This window comes from Zootoca vivipara, chromosome 2 (assembly GCF_965207765.1).
Source record: "Zootoca vivipara chromosome 2, rZooViv2.hap1.1, whole genome shotgun sequence".
Lineage (NCBI taxonomy): Eukaryota > Metazoa > Chordata > Lepidosauria > Squamata > Lacertidae > Zootoca > Zootoca vivipara.
The window spans coordinates 55,401,403-55,412,202 of NC_142584.1; positions in this window are offsets into that span (position 1 = coordinate 55,401,403).

A 10,800-nucleotide genomic window follows, 5' to 3' on the forward strand; every position below is an offset into this window, starting at 1 on the left:
CCAATAATAGGGAAAGGTTAATGTAATTCTTAAGCATATTTAAAGCTTAATGCAGCAGGCAGAGGAAGTTGGTAGAAAGCCTGTTCAGATGAGTCACCTTATATATGTGAATAAATTACTAAGCAATTAGTGAGGAATATACTGTGAAAGATAATGACTTGGGTTCATAGATGCTGGCATGGCCAATTACAGAGGCACCTGACCCAGGAGCGCACCAAAATGAGAAATTAACTTTTTGTGTCAATACCTGTCCTAAGACATAGGTTCCTTGTTGTAGCTCAGAGTTATCTGACATTTCCACAAATTTCAACAAGTAAAATTATGATAATACCAGGAAGTAGAATTCTACAGTTGTTGCTAGCTAAAGATCTGTCTCAGGCACATAGAACATGGTACTCTCCAGATGTTGCTAGACTATAACTCTCAGCACTGCACCCCTGACCATTAGCTGTGCTGGCTAGAGCTGATAAACATCTGGAGGACACTACATTTCCTATCCCAGCTGCTATCTGCAATGTGGTCAAAATACACCTTTTTTAAAAAGCTTAATAGTAATCTCCTTCAAAAAATTTATTTTTTAAATTTGTATACCGCCCTTCATCTGTAGATTTCAGGGCAGTTCACAACATAAAAATACAAGATAAAAGACACAGCATACATAATAAAAACTAGAACAAAAAACAACAACCTAATAACCCCTAACTATAGCTGCATTCAGACAGCATTTTATTTTTCCTCATATTTCATTACCGGATAATTTTATTTTATGTGATATTTCACATGACAGAAAAGCCACTTCTCAATATCTAGTGGAATCTAGCAGACATTTAGCATTTCTTTCCATAAGTACTAGAAAAATCCATTTGCAACTCCATTAATCCAGAAAATTATGGGTGTTTTGGATTGTATTCCTCCTGCAATTTTCATGGATCACACCACCACTGCTCACAGGGCAAAATTTGAGGTTGTATTCCAACATACAGTTATTTCATGGGGGAGCAGAACCACCCATGACATGTCCAGTAACATCCGCTCATGGTGTTGGCAGTAACTGGAAACAGCAAACATACTGTGGTGGAGATGGTGGTGGGAAAGCAAAGGGAAGAGATGGAGGCTCAGCAAGTCTGACAAGGCCCATGAATTGCCTATGAGGAACAAAGATCCCTCCCTCGGCTCTCTGGTGGGATCACACTCTGGTATTATGACGCATACTGATTCCCAGGAGCACAGGTGTGTGTGTGTGTGTGTGTGTGTGTGTGTGTGTGTGTGTGTGTGTGTACACACACTACATGCCCTCAAATCTGCTCCAACCCTCTAGAGCAGCTTTCGAAGGTGTGCCCAAGAGGTGAACTGGCGGAGAAGAAAGGAAAGAGGGCTTTTAAGATTCTGGTGAACTGCTAATGTGTTCTATCAAAGGTGGCACAGAGAATGCGGCCTTATTGACCAGCTCTGCCCCCAGTGCACACCCTCCTGCTTGCCTCACCCCTTCCATCTGCAAGTATATGTGGCCATATTCACACCATGTATTTAAAACACTTGGATACTGCTTTAGTCATGGCTTTCCCCCAAAGAATCCTGGGGGCTGTCATTTGGTAAAGGTGCCGAGAGTCGTTAGAAGACCTTTATTCCCCTCCCAGTGCTTCCATTCCTGGAGTTCCCCATGTCTCTAGAGCAGGCACCCCCAAACTTCGGCCCTCCAGATGTTTTGGACTACAATTCCTATCTTCCCCAACCACTGGTCCTGTTAGCTAGGGATCATGGGAGTTGTAGGCCAAAACATCTGGAGGGCCACAGTTTGGGGATGCCTACTCTAGAGGGATTGATTGTTAAACCATCCTGAGACTTGTAGCTCTGGGGCAACAGTAGGGTCTCCTAACAACTCTCAGCACCCCTACAAGCTACAGCTCTTAGATTTATTTGGGGGAGGATATGCCTGTTTAAATGTATGGTAAAATTAAAAAATTCCTTCAGTAGCACCTTAAAGACCAACTAAGTTTATATTTTGGTATGAGCTTTCGTGTGCATGCACACTTCTTCAGATGCATGCACACGAAAGCTCATACCAAAATATAAACTTAGTTGGTCTTTAAGGTGCTACTGAAGGAATTTTTTTATTTTGCTTCGACTCAGACCAACACGGCTACCTACCTGTAACTAAATGTATGGTGTGAATGTGGCCTGTGAAGGCTGCCCACAGACTTTTGTACTAAATGCATAGACATGGAAGGAAGAAGAGCCCTGTGTGACTTGGACCGATCTAATCCAACAGCCTGTTTCTCACAGTGATCATCTAGTTGGCTATGGGAAGGTCACAAGCAGGCATAGCTGCCAAGTTATCCCTTTTTTAAAGGGATTTTCCCTTATGCTGAATAGGCTTCCTCGCGAGAAAAGGGAAAACTTGGCAGCTATGCAAGCAGGACATGAGGGCCATAGCCCTCTCCCACAGTTGTTCTTCAGTAACTGGCACTGAGAGACCTACTACCTCAGATGCAGCAGATAATATACAGCCGTCGTGATAAGCAGCCATCCAAGTTGGTGGCCATTATTCCATCTGTCTGCAGAAGCAAATTATGGCATTTAACATCAACTATGTCCTGAATCGTTTATCATTTGGCATCTTTAGATTATGAGAGCAGGAGAAAAAAATTCCTTTCAAATTTCTCTGCAGCATGTACAACTTCTCTTCACCCCACCCCTTACTTAGCTTAAAAAAAAACACTAATGCTAAAAGGGGTGACTCTGTATTTTATGTGAGAATCCCATCCTATTTTGCATCAGCTCGGAGTAAGGTTATTAAAAGTAAATGCATTTCTGGCTATTAAAAGAACTAAAATCCCTTTGCCTTTCGAAAGACTTCCAAGAGGTAGACTCCTATATATTTGCAATACGTACATATGGGTATTATTTAAATTGATGTTTTTTGTGGAATTTCTTCTCCCCCCTCCCCATAATCAGAAAATACTTTCGGAAATTGCTCACTTATTTTCTGAGGTTTGATTATCAGCTGAAGTCAGCCACAGTAAAATGATAGAAGGTCCAGTGTTTATGGGTTGCTGCCACCTAAAGATGGGAAGTAATAAGGACACCCAGGGAAAAAAAACCTTTAAATAGCTTTCTCTGCATTATATCATGTCTTCAACAACAAATGGTCAGCAAGGGAGAAGGGAGATGTCTTGCCATTGCGGTGAGGAATTGCCATAGCTTACTTATGCCTCCGCTCCCCCCCCCCAAAAAAAGCTGGAGCCAATATAGCATAAGTGTGGACATGTGGCATAGCTTATGTGGGCAGCCTCAAATAAGAAGCCAGGAAGAGGAAGGGAAATGGGGTTAATTTGACACTGGGGGAGTTTTTAAGATGCAAGTAGGAAGGAACTAGAGAGACATGAAGAGAAATTTCTCTAGAACTGTGAATATTCCTTCTAGGTATGCAACTAGACAAGAGCTGTTTTGCACCAGAGAATTGTCAAGGCTTCAACTGTCTGGTGAAACAGAAGGCAACTGCAGAAGTGGTTGGGCCTGAACTATTTTCTCACATGTGAAGCTTCTTCACAATATCACTGCCCACAACTGTTAGGTTTTTGAACTTTGAATTTGTCCGCTGTTTCCCTCCCAGCCACCACGTTTCACCGTACCCAGTAATCTTTGGTGCAGATTGTGTCCCCATTCTGCTCCCACCATAACCACTATTACTAAAAGAACATAAGAGATTTGTAGTATTTCAGGCAACTATTCTAACCCTTACATAGCATAGTGTGCTATGATCTTTGGCAGAGGACCAAAAATTTGGTTTTTCATAATAAATCTCCTTCCTTAAGGCTGTTCTATCTTCCAATTAACATAAGTGGCACCAGGAGCTTGAACTGGGAATCCTGCAGCTGCTAATTCCCCTATTTTTGTTTGCAGGGTTGTAGATTGGGCATGGTTTAAGCCCTAAGATAGAAATAGGGCCTTAGAAGCCTCTGGCTGATAGTTCGCCTTTTTCCCTGAGTAAAACATTCCATGGCCTTCTTCCAATGCTGCCTTTCAGTTTAATTCCTATACCTTCTTTCTATCCATGCTGCTCTTTGCCTCAGATACTAACCTGCCTGTATCCTGCATGCTTTTCCTTTTTCATACTTACTGTTATGTACTGAGCTGAATCCTAGAACAATAGGAATCAAAATCAGCAGTCTGATTGGTCCGCAGGAGCTACCCAATCCAACTCCAGGTGGAAGTGAATCCGCAACCTGATTGGCCTGCAAGAGCAGCCAATCAGGCGGCTGGTAGAAGTGTATCTGCAACCTGATTGGCCTGTAGGAGCAGCCAATCAGGCTGCAGGCAGAAGTCAATCCACAACCTGATTGGCCCACAGGTGTAGCCCTGAAGTAGCCAATCACGCAAGGCCCATTGTGTAAATAATGTATATAAGCAGATGGTTTCGGGAAAAGAGCGATTTCTTCTTCTCCTTGATGACTATGAGCTGAATAAAGAGCATGAAATTCACTCTCGACTCCTCACACCCTTCACTCCTTTCATGTTTTCCTCTAAGCAGGCATCAGTTGCTTGTTGAGTTCAGTTTGTCTTTTGTTGTCAGCCCAACCTGGCTACTAACCATGTTCCCTATGGTTGACTTGGGCAGTATCTTTTGTGATAACCAGGACTGGAGCACACTTCTGGTTAAAACCTGCTTGGGGCCTGGCCCTTAAGAGTGCAAAGTGCATCATAATGCATTCTATAGCAGAGGCTATGTGTTTAAAAAGTAATAATTAAAAACTGATTTTAAAAGGTCAGTGCACAATATGGAGTTCTTAACAGCAGGAAAATGTTTCTGTCGGGAGGGGGGAAAGGAGGATTAAATATTTAATATTTAAGAATGTGAAGAATTATACAGTAAAAGACCATGCAAAAGTTATGAAATTAGCCATTTCATAACTTTCTTGTGGTCTTTTACTGTATAATTTCTTAGACTATTATTTCCAAATCCCACACCACATTGTAATAGTTAAAATCAACAACTCAGGGGAAAGGCCTGCAGGCGCCCCATTTTCAAATTATCAACTTGGTTTGCAAGTTGAACGATACAAGAGAGAACAACGGAAGTTAGATAATTCTCTGTTCGGTTGTATAAATTTGAAAGACAGGCTTAAATCACATGACTGTCCCAGTTAGGGATCGGAAATGAGGTAACGGGCAGCACTATAAAGCACTGCTTTTTATTAAAGCTCAGAACCATAATGCTAAGCTTTGTACTTGGAAGTTGTGCAGTACACCTCAAGTCTGTATCTGGAACCACCTCTGATATACAAATCTTTTAATCTCTTCTCCAGGAATACACTGGAAATAATAGTTGCAGTAAATTTATATTCTGTCCTGGTGAATTCTTTTTATCTGCTGATTTTGCAGGGCAGCCTTCCTAACAGTTCACATTAGGACTTCCTAATAGGTCAGGTTAGGACTTCAGTTAAAAAAACAACCCACGGAGGATTTCATGTTTACAGTCATATAAATAGATCTGATAATGCCGTCACATGGGGAAAGATCAGTTTCATTTTCTTGGAATAAAGAGGAGCAGGCAAAGCTCATCTCTGCTGTGGTTATAACACACCCTCTCCTGCTTTTGAAATTTATGTAATGGCAGTGCAGCCATAAGGCCTTGGTTTTATCCAGCGTAGATTAAATCTAAATCAAAGGCTGCAACTACATTTCCAGATACAGAATCAGCTGTTTGATAGTCTACCACTTCCTCTTACTGTACAATGTTGCAGATATTAGGCTATTAACTAGCATTTCCCAGTATGGGAAAATATTTGAATCGCTAAGCTCCAGAAAAGAGACTCGAGTATCGTCAGTCAGTTATTAAGGACACATCTGAGGAGGTGCTGAAATAGGAGCATAAGGTTAGAGAAGGATATGCAAGACAAGAAGGCTGGTGTCCATGACAGTCAAATACTCAGTGCCACAAGCGTATTCCACAGAGTCCTGGTTTTGAACTGGAGTTTTGATGCCTGGGGTAGACTTCTCTCGGGAAGTTTGCTATGTCACAGTTCCAAACTCCAGCTTAAGCAGAAAGACTACCTATTGAGTGCAAAGAGTTATTAATACAACACTAAGCACAGCTCTCTTGAATTTTTAAAGAGGCACAGCACAGGAACTCTCCACTACAGTATTGTCTGTCCACAGTCATTGCATCCAAAGGAAGTGTTCAAACACACACAATAAAAACTGTTCCGCAAACCGTTAAAAAAGAACACTCCAAGGATAAAATTGCTTCTTTCTTTTGCTGACATTCTGCCTTACATGCAGAAACTCAACAGGCTGCTTTCTCCATTGCCTTTTCTGCATTTCAAGCCTGTGAATGGAGCCTGGAGATCATTCAGAACCAATAAGGGAGGGTACACAAAAGATCCATTTATTTGGTGGATAGAACATTAATATATAGAAAAAGCTATAGCTAGAGTTCCTAAATTCTACTAACTGGTTTCTCTTAGACCACCTGGCTGTCCTCTTAGCCTATATTCCCACAATCATTTTAGTCCTTAGCAATTAATTCCACATCTTTAAACTTGAAACTCAGTGCTTTTCTTTTAGAAAATAGGTGCTGGTACTCACCATGAAGTTTTTACAGTAACTGCCACAATTTTAACCAATGCTTTTCTAGTAAAAAAAAGTGCCAGTACTGTGTACCCTTGAGGGCAAAAAAGCACTGATGAAATTTTAAGAATAGAGAATTAGGATGAAATGTGCATATTTACATAATTTGCCTGATATTCTGAGCACATAATCCAAATTTCATTGAAGCAAAATATAGAGGGTTTCTTTTGGTTTAATAATAATAATAATAATAATAAATTTTTATTTATACCCTGCCCTCCCCAGTCAAAACCGGGCTCAGGGCGGCTCACACCAATAAAATTACAATAAAACATAAAAAGCAATTGATTGAAATACAGATAAAAATACAGTATTAAAATTTAAAATTAAAATGCAGCCTGATTTTAAGTAGTCTATAAATCCAAGCTATGAGGGAGGAAAACACAGGGGTCAGACTAAGTCCAACCCAAAGGACAGGCGGAACAGCTCTGTCTTGCAGGCCCTGCGGAAAGATGACAAACCCCGCAGGGCCGTGGTCTCCTGTGAAAGAGCGTTCCACCAAGTTGGGGCCAATACTGAAAAGGCCCTGGCCCTAGTAGAGGCCAATCTAGCCACCTTATGGCTCGGGATCTCCAGAATATTGTTGTTTGTGGACCTTAAGGTCCTCCGCGGGGCATACCAGGAGAGGCGGTCCCGTAGGTACGAGGGTCCCAAGAGTAGATACAGTTTAATCAAACCATAAGTCTCTAAATACTGGAAAATCATAGTGGCAATTCTACTTCATAGCCCAATGGAAAGGCACTGTGGATAGAAACTTGGAATCGGTTGTAGGAAACCAAGGTACTAATCCCAGAATTTCTCTACTTCATTGCCTCTCTTGTAATCACACACAAACACACACACACACACACACACACAGAGAGAGAGAGAGAGAGTAATCTAGATTAAAAGTGGCCAAGGATTACTTATTGTGAATTTCTTGGTTTTAAAAACCAGCATTTCACTTCAAAACAAAGAGAAGAGCTAAGCAGGAAAACACTTCACCCCAATTTCCTTGTATTTTCAAGGGGAATCTGCATTTGAAACACACATTTCCAGCATAATTTGTGACACAGGTTTGGTTTCTAAACACAAGCCCCAAACATTTAATGAGAAGCAATCTTAAATCTTTTTTGAAAACCCACAAATCTAAACACAATCCACCCACTTTTCTGCCACCATTTATTAAGTCAATACTGATAATGCCAAGAAAGACTTATAGTTAAAATATATCAGTATTATACAAGCAAATGTTAATACCAATTTAGTGACTATAATATATGGAATCATTGTAGAATTGGGAGGGATTCCAAGGATTGTGTAGTCCAACCCCCTACAAAGCAGTCATCTCAACAAATATGTATGCTTTAGTCTCACTAATGACAGTGGCATACAGAATCATAGAATCATAGAGTTGGAAGAGACCACCAGGGCCATCCAGTCCAACCCCCTGCCAAGCAGGAAACATGGGACATGGGACACCTGAAACTATTGTAGGAAAAATTAAATTAGACACATTTCATTCATATTAACATTTTATTAGTGAGTTTCTTCCAGCACAGTCTTAAGAGTTACTATCCTTTTAAATGAGTTAGCAAGCCAACTCTGAGTGGCAAAATAAAGTATGAAACACTGCCAACTCCCCCCACAAAACACAGAAATAATGAATGAATAACCTCAGGAACTGCCTGCTTTCTGGAAATAAACACTTAACTTGCTAAATAAGCTAAAACTGCCCCATGCTGAAGAAACCAAAGCAGTGGGAGAAGAATTCCTTCGTCTCTTTCTTTGGTATTCCTACCGAAACCATATAAAAGTAATTTTGTTAACAGGAGAGTGGTTGGTTTTGAGAAAACACTAAATTAGTCCTTCCTCTTGTTCTCTGGTATGGCTGTGAGGGAGAGTTGGTTATCATAACTAGTGGTTATCATTAATGAATACAAACAAGCTTGAACCCTAAACTGGTTAATCTAAAACAGAAGCTTCAATTTCTTCCTCACCATCACACTGGAGAAGAAGAGAGCACATAAACCAGGGATAGAGAATGTGTGGCCCTCCATACATTTTTGGACTCCCCAGCCAGCATGGCAAATGATCAGTGATGATTCGAGTTGTAGGCCTATAGCTGGAGGGCCACAGGTTCAGCGTCCTGAACTAAACCATGGTTTAGTGTTATGTCCAAACATAACCAATGTCTGATTTCTCAGTCTATAAATACTGGCAAGGTACTCCAAGAGAAGACTGTAAAAACCCAAAGGGGAAAAGGATTATCATATCACAGCAAAAAAGACAACAACACTGGGCTGGAACATGAATTGCCATTACAGAAGTCTACTGATGCTTATCACATGTTTGTTATGCCCCATGTATCAAGCCTCTGCTTTGCTGCCAGTTGGGGATCCATGAAAGTTTCCCACATGTGAAATTAATTTCCTACATGGAGAGACATTAATGCCTTGTGTGGAGCAGTCCTGAAATTGGGGCCCTAGGGTGTGAAGAAGAATAGGGGCATGTGTTAAAAAACAAAACCTGCATAATGCTCCTTAAAGCATTAGCCTATTCATTTTAATTCTTAATACCTCTCCCCTACTGTTACAGCTCAGAATGAGACTGATAAGGCATTCCTGCACCATTAAACAATATATCCGACAGGATGGCTTCTTTCTTCACTAGTGACATGACAGGCCAAGTCTCCAAAATGCTCTTGTCGTCACACCTCTATTTTAAAACCCTAGAAAAATGTTTAGGTCACAAGGTGGAAACCTCTAGCTGTTGTATTTCCTTATGCATGCGTGAAATATTATGTGATAATTACACTCATATATGAAGGTCTGCCCAGTCTATCAGCTAATAGGATTGTGTGTTCAGTCCATAATTCAGTGATGGGGAAACCTGTGACCCACCAGGTATTGATGGGTTGTAACTCCTACCGTCCCTGACCATTCACCACACTGGTTGGAGTTGATGGAAGCTGGAGCCCAAAAACATCTAGAGAGCCACAGATTCCCTATCCCAGAATAGTTGAAGGTAAAAAGCAGATCATCTCTATTCCTTCATGACTTCATATCTGAAAGGACAGAAGATAATCAGTAGGGTATCTGATACCGCAGTATGCACAATAATGTAAGGTGCTTAATCTACTGATTCATTTAATAAGCAAATGTAACCTTTGGAAGTATCCGAGGAAAAATAGAATCCATCTAGAAAAGATAGTAACTTGAAAAAATTTCCCAGATGGACTTACAAGAGATTAAAGCACAGGTGATGGTAAATGACCCTCTCCTCATTTATTCAAAAAAGCTTATATAAGACAGATCTCATATTTGACTACTGAAAGGGTTCCAGTGAAAGTCAAGACACCCAGAAAAAGTATCAACAATAATCTGTATAAATGTATTCAATGCCCTAAATTAACTTTATTGGTACAATACTGGGACTCAGATGGTGATTCAAGCACAAGTAAATTAAAGAATTACTCTGCCTCTCACCAACAAACCTGGAAGTGTTATATTTTAAAATGATAAATCAAGAAAAATATTAAACACATGTTAACAGCAATAAGCCATATTTCAAGTTCTTTTGCAACATCTGATATTTAGGCACCTGTTTTCAAAAGCACTACATCTGCCCTCACTTGATTTTAGCGATAGAATTTTTTGTACTTATTGAATAGATGTCTTCAATATCTGAAAGCCTTCTAAATAGACAAAGACTCTTCTTACCATGGAAAAAATGGAGCACTCACTCTGAACAAGGCTTCAGAAGAAATATGCAGAATGAGCAATATGGGAAGTATAACCAAACTGTCAGTGCCTCCCTTCCAAGGGATTGTAGAGACCGTAACCTTGTACTGAAGTTGGAGAAATCCTAAAATTCTTATCAGCCTCTCAAAATTACAGTCCATAGTTTGCTCTAGGGAATGCCACACAGTTAAACCAGTTTAAAATGGTTTTACTTGCATAGTACAGTGGTAAGCAGAGTTTAAATCAGGTACCAAGTAGCAGCAGCCACACTCGGATATAGATACATAGAAAAGCTATCCTCCAAGTCTCAACGTTATAACAATCTCTGACCATACTTCAAAAATAAGTATTCGATGTATTACATGACATAGGTTATGTTCGGGTGCCACAATAATTGTTTATTGTGACAGGAAGGAGCCAAGTCCCCGCTCCTCACGTGACTCTCAAA